The sequence below is a fragment of the Tachypleus tridentatus genome, chromosome 10, assembly GCF_004210375.1.
Source record: "Tachypleus tridentatus isolate NWPU-2018 chromosome 10, ASM421037v1, whole genome shotgun sequence".
In the NCBI taxonomy this organism is placed as follows: Eukaryota; Metazoa; Arthropoda; class Merostomata; order Xiphosura; family Limulidae; genus Tachypleus; species Tachypleus tridentatus.
In genome coordinates, this window is record NC_134834.1 from 126,121,722 (window position 1) to 126,134,180 (window position 12,459).

General features: G+C 40.2%; 1 protein-coding gene across 9 annotated transcripts in view; it reads left to right on the top strand.

Annotated features, from left to right (window-relative positions):
* Positions 1-862: 862 nt before the first annotated feature.
* The window catches only part of LOC143230258 (acyltransferase PGAP2-like), a 66,386-nt gene continuing 54,789 nt past the window's right edge, over positions 863-12,459 (top strand). For 4 of the 9 annotated variants that reach the window (XM_076463481.1, XM_076463485.1, XM_076463484.1 and 1 more), the window contains exons 1-2: positions 1,031-1,170; positions 11,975-12,119. The gene's annotated coding sequence lies outside the window, so the exon portion shown is untranslated. Of the gene's footprint in view, positions 933-1,028; positions 1,171-11,974; positions 12,120-12,172; positions 12,248-12,459 lie in introns of those variants that run through there. The other 5 variants (XM_076463477.1, XM_076463480.1, XM_076463478.1 and 2 more) reach the window with 5 other exon arrangements.

The following is a 12,459-nucleotide window of genomic DNA, read 5'->3' on the forward strand; positions in this document are numbered from 1 at the left end:
AAATATTTGGTTTGTTTGTTTGTTTGTTTGTTTTGGAATTTCGCACAAAGCTACTCGAGGGCTATCTGTGCTAGCCGTCCCTAATTTAGCAGTGTAAGACTAGAGGGAAGGCAGCTAGTCATCACCACCCACTGCCAACTCTCGGGCTACTCTTTTACCAACGAAAAGTGGGATTGACCGTAACATTATAACGCCCCCATGGCTGGGAGGGCGAGCATGTTTGGCGCGACTCGGGCGCGAACCCGCGATCCTCAGATTACGAAGCGCACGCCTTAACGCGCTAGGCCATGCCAGGCCAGAAATATTTGGACTCACTCACTCGCACATACACACACACACCAAGAAAAAGTATTAATATCAATCTTTCCACAAATCCAAATAGAATTACAATACATAGTAATTTACACTTGCTAAAAGGTCATTTCTACTCACACAAACATCGCTGCTCTGGTATCCTCCTTATGTTACTCATTTCAGTCATGAAGCCTTTAAACCACGGTTAATTCCATTCTTCGTTGGTAAAGTGTAACTTTATAGTTAGCTTTCTCTCCAGTCTATCACTTCTAAATTACGTGCAGCTAATGTATCATGATAGAGAGCTCTCGAGTAGCTTTGCATGAAATGCAACGAACGAGCAAATAAACAATAAAATTATGCTGTGTGGTTTACTTAAAGGTAAAATATATGTACAAGAACTTGAACACTGAGTTTTGATAAATTATCACAAGAGTATCTAAATTCATTTAGGCTAAAACGAATGTTTTAATGATTTTCATTTTTTATGCTGATTATACCTTTGAACTCAGGTGATAATCACAAAATTCTTTTCCTATGCTTTTATAAACTTCCAATTTCTAGAATAGTTAACATTATTGTGGTCGTCATTGCGACAAATTGAAATATCTATTAAGAAATGAATACGTGGAAATAACGTAATAAGTTGTTTTTTTTCTTATAAATTTGTTTCATTCCAATAGAACTAAGGTTGTCAATGTAGAAAAATTGATGTCAAACTTCAACAAATTGTATTTCTGATTTATACTTGATATTATTAATTTTTTTTTTTTTCGGTTTTGTTGCACTTGCAGTCTGAAAAGTGTAAACTTAGCGACAGTTAGGCTTGGTTTTTTTCGCTATTTAACGTTTTATAATTATAATGAAAAGGGAATGGTAAGTGAGTTAATAAATTAGATTATCTTCAATTTCTCCAAACGTTTTATAGAATAACAGTAAATTGATTGAGTTATTGCAAATAAGTTAAAATAGTTTGAAGTATCTTTTGTTATTTCACTGTTTAAAATATGGTGGATTGTGCTTTGAGTTTGACCCGGGGAGCTGCCGAATCGTAAATGAATTTGAAATATAAAATTGTATTACTTCTGGCTTCAATAATATTTAGATTAATACAACAATATACAGTGAATGCAATTCTGGGTAATTCCCTCATTTCCTGGGTTTACAGTTGAGGAAGTTTGGAAATCAACAGTACTGTCAATAGATAACCAAAAGGTTCTTTAATAATAGTGTTCCGAAATGAACTTTTTATTTATTTTTAAAAATAGCTAACACTGTAGAGTTCAAGCCCGATAACTTAGATACTAGATTACACAATTTCAGATTAAATACAATATTACTTATATTAATGTTTGCACAAATAATATTAGCACTACAAATTACTGCTAGTTAAAATGATTTTAGCTTACCAGTAATCCTTGAAGTTAAATCCTAAAAGTTATGAAAGACAAATCAATAACAGAATTCTAATGCCATCATTTTGTGCACAAATCTGCTGTAGTTATATTTAGAATGCTTGTAATTGGTAACATTATTATTACTAGCATTTTGAGAGTTAAAGTTAAATCTCCATATTCCAACCTACTTTTTGATGTTAGAAACTTATAATATTATAATTGTATTAGGATTAATACTATATTTCTATATTTCTGTGTTGTGTTTTTTTAGGGATCAACTGCACATGAATAAGGAGACAGGGTCACAAAATTCCCAAACTTTTTTTTAAAATAATCCTCTTTACTTTCTGGACTTTTTACTTGCTGTTGTTAAAAATATTTTGACAACCATTTTAGGTATACAGGTAGTATGATCTTAAACAATTAAATCTTAATCAAGACATCCATTTTACTCAACAGAATAATAAAAGTAGAGTTTCAAATTTCAACATGAACTTCATTTAAATTTTCTAGTATTAGTTATCACCACCCAATGGTCATGAAGTAACTGGGACCAGAGAATGAATATTGGAACCATTGATTTCAGACACTATTCAACTGACATTTTTTTAATTCTCTTTAATTTGTTATTGAGATAGTGATTATTGGAAATTTTATGGAAGCATAATTAGCATATCAAATGAATTACTGTCAACATTGGTCTGACATCTAGTAATATAATATATGGATAGAGGCCCATACAATGAAATCCAGTTATACTGTAAAACCCACAAAGTACCTTTAGGCAATATTTTAATTTAATCACATTCTATTTAATCTTCCTAGGGATCTTTTTGCTAGTGTATTGTAGATCCCACTCTGTGGTGAGTGGTGTTTAAACAAGTATACTTTTTTTTTGATCCACACTGTACCTGGGACCATGCTCAATGTCAGTCACCTTATCGCACTTCTTCCTAGGTCTGATGTATAGTTCCAGATGCTGCTGGGTGTTGGTTGTGCGTCTCCACTCAATTATTAGTTGTTACAAAACAATTACATCACAGTATTCAGTTATGCACACCATAGAAATGGGTTTTTTCCATAGGACCACTAATAGTGCCTTCCAGTGATTTTGTGTTTTATGAGTATGTTTGTCATAGAACATACACTCATGGACACACAAGAGAAAAGCAGACAGGAATTGCTGTCCATCTCTGCTGCACTGTATGATCAGTGAACATGTTAGATAGTTGTCGGACCTGACAACGTCGGGCCCGCATGACGTGTCATTGCTACATAGTATTGGTTTTCACAATCACCTGTTGCACTGTTTCTGATGAGTCAGTCTTCCAGACTTTCCAACACATTTTTTTTCCTTTCTTTGAGTGGAGTAGGGAAGTCTTTGCCACTTACCCATTCCTAGCTGTAAGGGTGGTGGACCATGAATGCCTGTCTTCCTGAGTGATGCATCATACCATTCAGTTGGAAGTAGGTTGGTGAAAATTTGTTGGTGTCAATGACATGCAGCATTTATGGCTATGAAGCTGATGTACAATTCCAGAAGCTACCAGGTTTTGGTTGTAGCACAAGACCAAATATCTATCTATCTATCTGGCAGATTGCTTTTTACCATGGTAGCATTCCTCCTTCCTATCATCCTCTGGATGTGCATTTCCAGTGGGTCTTGTGTTGGTTGGAGATGGCCCAGTCATTATTAGAATAATATGTTGACAGTAATATTCCTAACATTAACCTGATGTACAATTTCAGATACCACCAGCTTTTGGTTAAAGTACTCTGTCATGTCTAGAAAATCATAATAGTAATTTGATTTTTACATTTCATTTGAAATTGAAAATTTCAAATTAAATGCAATTGGGAGTGTTCAGAAATTCATTTCTCTTTACCCCTTGTGTGATGAAAGATATTTTTGTAATAACTTCACACACACAAAGAAAACAACAACTTCATATATGTATATACAATTTGTACATATTGCTGTTTGCCCCTGAGGCTGAGATATACCTCCTGTCTATCATACTCGGTAATTAGTTCACCTAGAGGTTTAGGTGTTGGTTGGAAATGATCCACCTACATAAATCCTCAAGTGTTATGGCCAGTATCCTTCCTCCTACCATGGACTGGATAAAAAAAACACCCACCAGTTTGTGGACTGAAGATGTCATCCCACCAGGTCTTTCCTGTCAATTGCTAGATGTCAGTTTGTGGTGGAAATGCTCACAAGTGGAGACAGGTTTTGGTACTGAAGCTCATTGCTAGATGTCAGTTTGTGGTGGAAATGCTCACAAGTGGAGACAGGTTTTGGTACTGAAGCTCATTGCTAGATGTCAGTTTGTGGTGGAAATGCTCACAAGTGGAGACAGGTTTTGTAGTGAAGCTCATTGCTAGATGTCAGTTTGTGGTGGAAATGCTCACAAGTGGAGACAGGTTTTGGTACTGAAGCTCATTGCTAGATGTCAGTTTGTGGTGGAAATGCTCACAAGTGGAGACAGGTTTTGGTAGTGAAGCTCATTGCTAGATGTCAGTTTGTGGTGGAAATGCTCACAAGTGGAGACAGGTTTTGGTACTGAAGCTCATTGCTAGATGTCAGTTTGTGGTGGAAATGCTCACAAGTGGAGACAGGTTTTGGTAGTGAAGCTCATTGCTAGATGTCAGTTTGTGGTGGAAATGCTCACAAGTGGAGACAGGTTTTGGTACTGAAGCTCATTGCTAGATGTCAGTTTGTGGTGGAAATGCTCACAAGTGGAGACAGGTTTTGGTACTGAAGCTCATTGCTAGATGTCAGTTTGTGGTGGAAATGCTCACAAGTGGAGACAGGTTTTGGTAGTGAAGCTCATTGCTAGATGTCAGTTTGTGGTGGAAATGCTCACAAGTGGAGACAGGTTTTGGTACTGAAGCTCATTGCTAGATGTCAGTTTGTGGTGGAAATGCTCACAAGTGGAGACAGGTTTTGGTACTGAAGCTCATTGCTAGATGTCAGTTTGTGGTGGAAATGCTCACAAGTGGAGACAGGTTTTGGTACTGAAGCTCATTGCTAGATGTCAGTTTGTGGTGGAAATGCTCACAAGTGGAGACAGGTTTTGGTACTGAAGCTCATTGCTAGATGTCAGTTTGTGGTGGAAATGCTCACAAGTGGAGACAGGTTTTGGTACTGAAGCTCATTGCTAGATGTCAGTTTGTGGTGGAAATGCTCACAAGTGGAGACAGGTTTTGGTACTGAAGCTCATTGCTAGATGTCAGTTTGTGGTGGAAATGCTCACAAGTGGAGACAGGTTTTGGTAGTGAAGCTCATTGCTAGATGTCAGTTTGTGGTGGAAATGCTCACAAGTGGAGACAGGTTTTGGTACTGAAGCTCATTGCTAGATGTCAGTTTGTGGTGGAAATGCTCACAAGTGGAGACAGGTTTTGGTACTGAAGCTCATTGCTAGATGTCAGTTTGTGGTGGAAATGCTCACAAGTGGAGACAGGTTTTGGTAGTGAAGCTCATTGCTAGATGTCAGTTTGTGGTGGAAATGCTCACAAGTGGAGACAGGTTTTGGTACTGAAGCTCATTGCTAGATGTCAGTTTGTGGTGGAAATGCTCACAAGTGGAGACAGGTTTTGGTACTGAAGCTCATTGCTAGATGTCAGTTTGTGGTGGAAATGCTCACAAGTGGAGACAGGTTTTGGTAGTGAAGCTCATTGCTAGATGTCAGTTTGTGGTGGAAATGCTCACAAGTGGAGACAGGTTTTGGTAGTGAAGCTCATTGCTAGATGTCAGTTTGTGGTGGAAATGCTCACAAGTGGAGACAGGTTTTGGTAGTGAAGCTCATTGCTAGATGTCAGTTTGTGGTGGAAATGCTCACAAGTGGAGACAGGTTTTGGTACTGAAGCTCATTGCTAGATGTCAGTTTGTGGTGGAAATGCTCACAAGTGGAGACAGGTTTTGGTACTGAAGCTCATTGCTAGATGTCAGTTTGTGGTGGAAATGCTCACAAGTGGAGACAGGTTTTGGTACTGAAGCTCATTGCTAGATGTCAGTTTGTGGTGGAAATGCTCACAAGTGGAGACAGGTTTTGGTACTGAAGCTCATTGCTAGATGTCAGTTTGTGGTGGAAATGCTCACAAGTGGAGACAGGTTTTGGTAGTGAAGCTCATTGCTAGATGTCAGTTTGTGGTGGAAATGCTCACAAGTGGAGACAGGTTTTGGTAGTGAAGCTCATTGCTAGATGTCAGTTTGTGGTGGAAATGCTCACAAGTGGAGACAGGTTTTGGTAGTGAAGCTCATTGCTAGATGTCAGTTTGTGGTGGAAATGCTCACAAGTGGAGACAGGTTTTGGTAGTGAAGCTCATTGCTAGATGTCAGTTTGTGGTGGAAATGCTCACAAGTGGAGACAGGTTTTGGTACTGAAGCTCATTGCTAGATGTCAGTTTGTGGTGGAAATGCTCACAAGTGGAGACAGGTTTTGGTAGTGAAGCTCATTGCTAGATGTCAGTTTGTGGTGGAAATGCTCACAAGTGGAGACAGGTTTTGGTAGTGAAGCTCATTGCTAGATGTCAGTTTGTGGTGGAAATGCTCACAAGTGGAGACAGGTTTTGGTAGTGAAGCTCATTGCTAGATGTCAGTTTGTGGTGGAAATGCTCACAAGTGGAGACAGGTTTTGGTAGTGAAGCTCATTGCTAGATGTCAGTTTGTGGTGGAAATGCTCACAAGTGGAGACAGGTTTTGGTAGTGAAGCTCATTGCTAGATGTCAGTTTGTGGTGGAAATGCTCACAAGTGGAGACAGGTTTTGGTAGTGAAGCTCATTGCTAGATGTCAGTTTGTGGTGGAAATGCTCACAAGTGGAGACAGGTTTTGGTAGTGAAGCTCATTGCTAGATGTCAGTTTGTGGTGGAAATGCTCACAAGTGGAGACAGGTTTTGGTAGTGAAGCTCATTGCTAGATGTCAGTTTGTGGTGGAAATGCTCACAAGTGGAGACAGGTTTTGGTACTGAAGCTCATTGCTAGATGTCAGTTTGTGGTGGAAATGCTCACAAGTGGAGACAGGTTTTGGTAGTGAAGCTCATTGCTAGATGTCAGTTTGTGGTGGAAATGCTCACAAGTGGAGACAGGTTTTGGTAGTGAAGCTCATTGCTAGATGTCAGTTTGTGGTGGAAATGCTCACAAGTGGAGACAGGTTTTGGTAGTGAAGCTCATTGCTAGATGTCAGTTTGTGGTGGAAATGCTCACAAGTGGAGACAGGTTTTGGTCAGTTTGTGGTGGAAATGCTCACAAGTGGAAGTACTGAAGCTCATTGCTAGATGTCAGTTTGTGGTGGAAATGCTCACAAGTGGAGACAGGTTTTGGTAGTGAAGCTCATTGCTAGATGTCAGTTTGTGGTGGAAATGCTCACAAGTGGAGACAGGTTTTGGTAGTGAAGCTCATTGCTAGATGTCAGTTTGTGGTGGAAATGCTCACAAGTGGAGACAGGTTTTGGTAGTGAAGCTCATTGCTAGATGTCAGTTTGTGGTGGAAATGCTCACAAGTGGAGACAGGTTTTGGTAGTGAAGCTCATTGCTAGATGTCAGTTTGTGGTGGAAATGCTCACAAGTGGAGACAGGTTTTGGTAGTGAAGCTCATTGCTAGATGTCAGTTTGTGGTGGAAATGCTCACAAGTGGAGACAGGTTTTGGTAGTGAAGCTCATTGCTAGATGTCAGTTTGTGGTGGAAATGCTCACAAGTGGAGACAGGTTTTGGTAGTGAAGCTCATTGCTAGATGTCAGTTTGTGGTGGAAATGCTCACAAGTGGAGACAGGTTTTGGTAGTGAAGCTCATTGCTAGATGTCAGTTTGTGGTGGAAATGCTCACAAGTGGAGACAGGTTTTGGTAGTGAAGCTCATTGCTAGATGTCAGTTTGTGGTGGAAATGCTCACAAGTGGAGACAGGTTTTGGTAGTGAAGCTCATTGCTAGATGTCAGTTTGTGGTGGAAATGCTCACAAGTGGAGACAGGTTTTGGTAGTGAAGCTCATTGCTAGATGTCAGTTTGTGGTGGAAATGCTCACAAGTGGAGACAGGTTTTGGTAGTGAAGCTCATTGCTAGATGTCAGTTTGTGGTGGAAATGCTCACAAGTGGAGACAGGTTTTGGTAGTGAAGCTCATTGCTAGATGTCAGTTTGTGGTGGAAATGCTCACAAGTGGAGACAGGTTTTGGTAGTGAAGCTCATTGCTAGATGTCAGTTTGTGGTGGAAATGCTCACAAGTGGAGACAGGTTTTGGCAGTGAAGCTCATTGCTAGATGTCAGTTTGTGGTGGAAATGCTCACAAGTGGAGACAGGTTTTGGTAGTGAAGCTCATTGCTAGATGTCAGTTTGTGGTGGAAATGCTCACAAGTGGAGACAGGTTTTGGTAGTGAAGCTCATTGCTAGATGTCAGTTTGTGGTGGAAATGCTCACAAGTGGAGACAGGTTTTGGTAGTGAAGCTCATTGCTAGATGTCAGTTTGTGGTGGAAATGCTCACAAGTGGAGACAGGTTTTGGTAGTGAAGCTCATTGCTAGATGTCAGTTTGTGGTGGAAATGCTCACAAGTGGAGACAGGTTTTGGTAGTGAAGCTCATTGCTAGATGTCAGAAATTTGTGGTGGAAATGTCTCACAAGTGGAGACAGGTTTTGGTAGTGAAGCTCATTGCTAGATGTCAGTTTGTGGTGGAAATGCTCACAAGTGGAGACAGGTTTTGGTAGTGAAGCTCATTGCTAGATGTCAGTTTGTGGTGGAAATGCTCACAGGTTTTGGTAGTGGAGATGTCAGGTGGAAATTCACAAGTGGAGACAGGTTTTGGTAGTGAAGCTCATTGCTAGATGTCAGTTTGTGGTGGAAATGCTCACAAGTGGAGACAGGTTTTGGTAGTGAAGCTCATTGCTAGATGTCAGTTTGTGGTGGAAATGCTCACAAGTGGAGACAGGTTTTGGTAGTGAAGCTCATTGCTAGATGTCAGTTTGTGGTGGAAATGCTCACAAGTGGAGACAGGTTTTGGTAGTGAAGCTCATTGCTAGATGTCAGTTTGTGGTGGAAATGCTCACAAGTGGAGACAGGTTTTGGTACTGAAGCTCATTGCTAGATGTCAGTTTGTGGTGGAAATGCTCACAAGTGGAGACAGGTTTTGGTACTGAAGCTCATTGCTAGATGTCAGTTTGTGGTGGAAATGCTCACAAGTGGAGACAGGTTTTGGTAGTGAAGCTCATTGCTAGATGTCAGTTTGTGGTGGAAATGCTCACAAGTGGAGACAGGTTTTGGTACTGAAGCTCATTGCTAGATGTCAGTTTGTGGTGGAAATGCTCACAAGTGGAGACAGGTTTTGGTAGTGAAGCTCATTGCTAGATGTCAGTTTGTGGTGGAAATGCTCACAAGTGGAGACAGGTTTTGGTACTGAAGCTCATTGCTAGATGTCAGTTTGTGGTGGAAATGCTCACAAGTGGAGACAGGTTTTGGTACTGAAGCTCATTGCTAGATGTCAGTTTGTGGTGGAAATGCTCACAAGTGGAGACAGGTTTTGGTACTGAAGCTCATTGCTAGATGTCAGTTTGTGGTGGAAATGCTCACAAGTGGAGACAGGTTTTGGTACTGAAGCTCATTGCTAGATGTCAGTTTGTGGTGGAAATGCTCACAAGTGGAGACAGGTTTTGGTACTGAAGCTCATTGCTAGATGTCAGTTTGTGGTGGAAATGCTCACAAGTGGAGACAGGTTTTGGTACTGAAGCTCATTGCTAGATGTCAGTTTGTGGTGGAAATGCTCACAAGTGGAGACAGGTTTTGGTACTGAAGCTCATTGCTAGATGTCAGTTTGTGGTGGAAATGCTCACAAGTGGAGACAGGTTTTGGTACTGAAGCTCATTGCTAGATGTCAGTTTGTGGTGGAAATGCTCACAAGTGGAGACAGGTTTTGGTAGTGAAGCTCATTGCTAGATGTCAGTTTGTGGTGGAAATGCTCACAAGTGGAGACAGGTTTTGGTAGTGAAGCTCATTGCTAGATGTCAGTTTGTGGTGGAAATGCTCACAAGTGGAGACAGGTTTTGGTACTGAAGCTCATTGCTAGATGTCAGTTTGTGGTGGAAATGCTCACAAGTGGAGACAGGTTTTGGTACTGAAGCTCATTGCTAGATGTCAGTTTGTGGTGGAAATGCTCACAAGTGGAGACAGGTTTTGGTACTGAAGCTCATTGCTAGATGTCAGTTTGTGGTGGAAATGCTCACAAGTGGAGACAGGTTTTTGAAGCTCATTGCTAGATGTCAGTTTGTGGTGGAAATGCTCACAAGTGGAGACAGGTTTTGGTACTGAAGCTCATTGCTAGATGTCAGTTTGTGGTGGAAATGCTCACAAGTGGAGACAGGTTTTGGTAGTGAAGCTCATTGCTAGATGTCAGTTTGTGGTGGAAATGCTCACAAGTGGAGACAGGTTTTGGTAGTGAAGCTCATTGCTAGATGTCAGTTTGTGGTGGAAATGCTCACAAGTGGAGACAGGTTTTGGTAGTGAAGCTCATTGCTAGATGTCAGTTTGTGGTGGAAATGCTCACAAGTGGAGACAGGTTTTGGTAGTGAAGCTCATTGCTAGATGTCAGTTTGTGGTGGAAATGCTCACAAGTGGAGACAGGTTTTGGTACTGAAGCTCATTGCTAGATGTCAGTTTGTAGTGGAAATGCTCACAAGTGGAGACAGGTTTTGGTAGTGAAGCTCATTGCTAGATGTCAGTTTGTGGTGGAAATGCTCACAAGTGGAGACAGGTTTTGGTAGTGAAGCTCATTGCTAGATGTCAGTTTGTGGTGGAAATGCTCACAAGTGGAGACAGGTTTTGGTAGTGAAGCTCATTGCTAGATGTCAGTTTGTGGTGGAAATGCTCACAAGTGGAGACAGGTTTTGGTAGTGAAGCTCATTGCTAGATGTCAGTTTGTGGTGGAAATGCTCACAAGTGGAGACAGGTTTTGGTAGTGAAGCTCATTGCTAGATGTCAGTTTGTGGTGGAAATGCTCACAAGTGGAGACAGGTTTTGGTAGTGAAGCTCATTGCTAGATGTCAGTTTGTGGTGGAAATGCTCACAAGTGGAGACAGGTTTTGGTAGTGAAGCTCATTGCTAGATGTCAGTTTGTGGTGGAAATGCTCACAAGTGGAGACAGGTTTTGGTAGTGAAGCTCATTGCTAGATGTCAGTTTGTGGTGGAAATGCTCACAAGTGGAGACAGGTTTTGGTACTGAAGCTCATTGCTAGATGTCAGTTTGTGGTGGAAATGCTCACAAGTGGAGACAGGTTTTGGTAGTGAAGCTCATTGCTAGATGTCAGTTTGTGGTGGAAATGCTCACAAGTGGAGACAGGTTTTGGTACTGAAGCTCATTGCTAGATGTCAGTTTGTGGTGGAAATGCTCACAAGTGGAGACAGGTTTTGGTACGGAAGCTCATCTTCCCTACCAGTTCAAGATGAAGACGTAAACGATTTCTTGCCTACAGCAGAACTGATGTATAATTGCATCTACCACAAAGTCTTGGATAAAGTCCAATTATCACTACAGTCTGTTGCATCCTGGATTCTAGACTCCTACATGTCCTGTTTATTGGTACTACATATTATGGGATTCGTTCATATTTTCCACTCTTTATGTTTTCAGCATTGTCATAAAAAGAGTGAAAAATATACCTGTATCAGATGTGTTTCAGTCTCCATTCAGCCTCCCCACTTCTAGTGATATGTGATGCAGGTTTTCTAACTACTCTTGAAGCGATGAATGAGGACATCGGATATGGTAAGAGGTTGTGTCATGCTCCTGTTAGTAGAGAACTGCAACATAATCATTTACATGAATGAGAAGATGAAAGGCTAGTGGTGAGCATTGAAAATTTATACAGTTAGAGGACAGCAGTAATCAATAAAAACTATTTTGTGAGATGAGGTGAGCATCTATCAGAAATACATTTTAAGTTTAGGGAAATGTTAGCTGTCACTAATGAGAGGTTAATATTGCTTATGTTAATGTCAGTTTTCTTCATAAAATAATCAGTATCAATCATATTTCTAACATCTCTCTTCTAAAACCAGAAGACTAGAAAAATCAAGTTAAGTAGGTTAGTAAGAGAAGAAATAGGTTTCTGAAACTTTCAGGGTCAGTTAGACTTGTTTAGTTTCACTTCTGGACCAAATTTCCTTTGTTGCACGTATGTTATTTTAGGATATAGCTTCAAGTAGTATAATACAAAACTCATATTCAGTGTGTGTAACAGTGGATGTCTTTATAGTTTCCTCATGAATGAAAGAGGTACTGAGTGTGGTTCTCTTAATGCAGTTGTCTGAAGACTAGGACAAGCTGATGAAAGAAGTGTTAAATACACCTTATTTAAAGATACAATACAGTTATCTGAAGACTAGGACAAGCTGATGAAAGAAGTGTTAAATACACCTTATTTAAAGATACAATACTGATTTTTCAGGTATGATTCTAGTGTTTCTTGAAACCCACTTGAAATAAAAATGTATTTCATAATGGCAGTATTGATGTTAAACCTTTTATGAAAACTAAAGTGGAGAACAACGGACAACCTGAAGATGACCTAGGAAGGTCGAAATATTCCTTTATCAGTAAAAGTGTTAATACCTGTACCAGTCATTTTGAGATACAGTATTGTTTTGTTTTTAAAAAATTGTAGAACAAAACGTGATGTTTCAAATGAATTAGCTTACAACATTTAAGTTTCAAATAAGATAATTTTCAAGTAATATCTGTATTTGATACATAACTAGGGAACTTGGTATATGTGTGTTTGTTTTTTT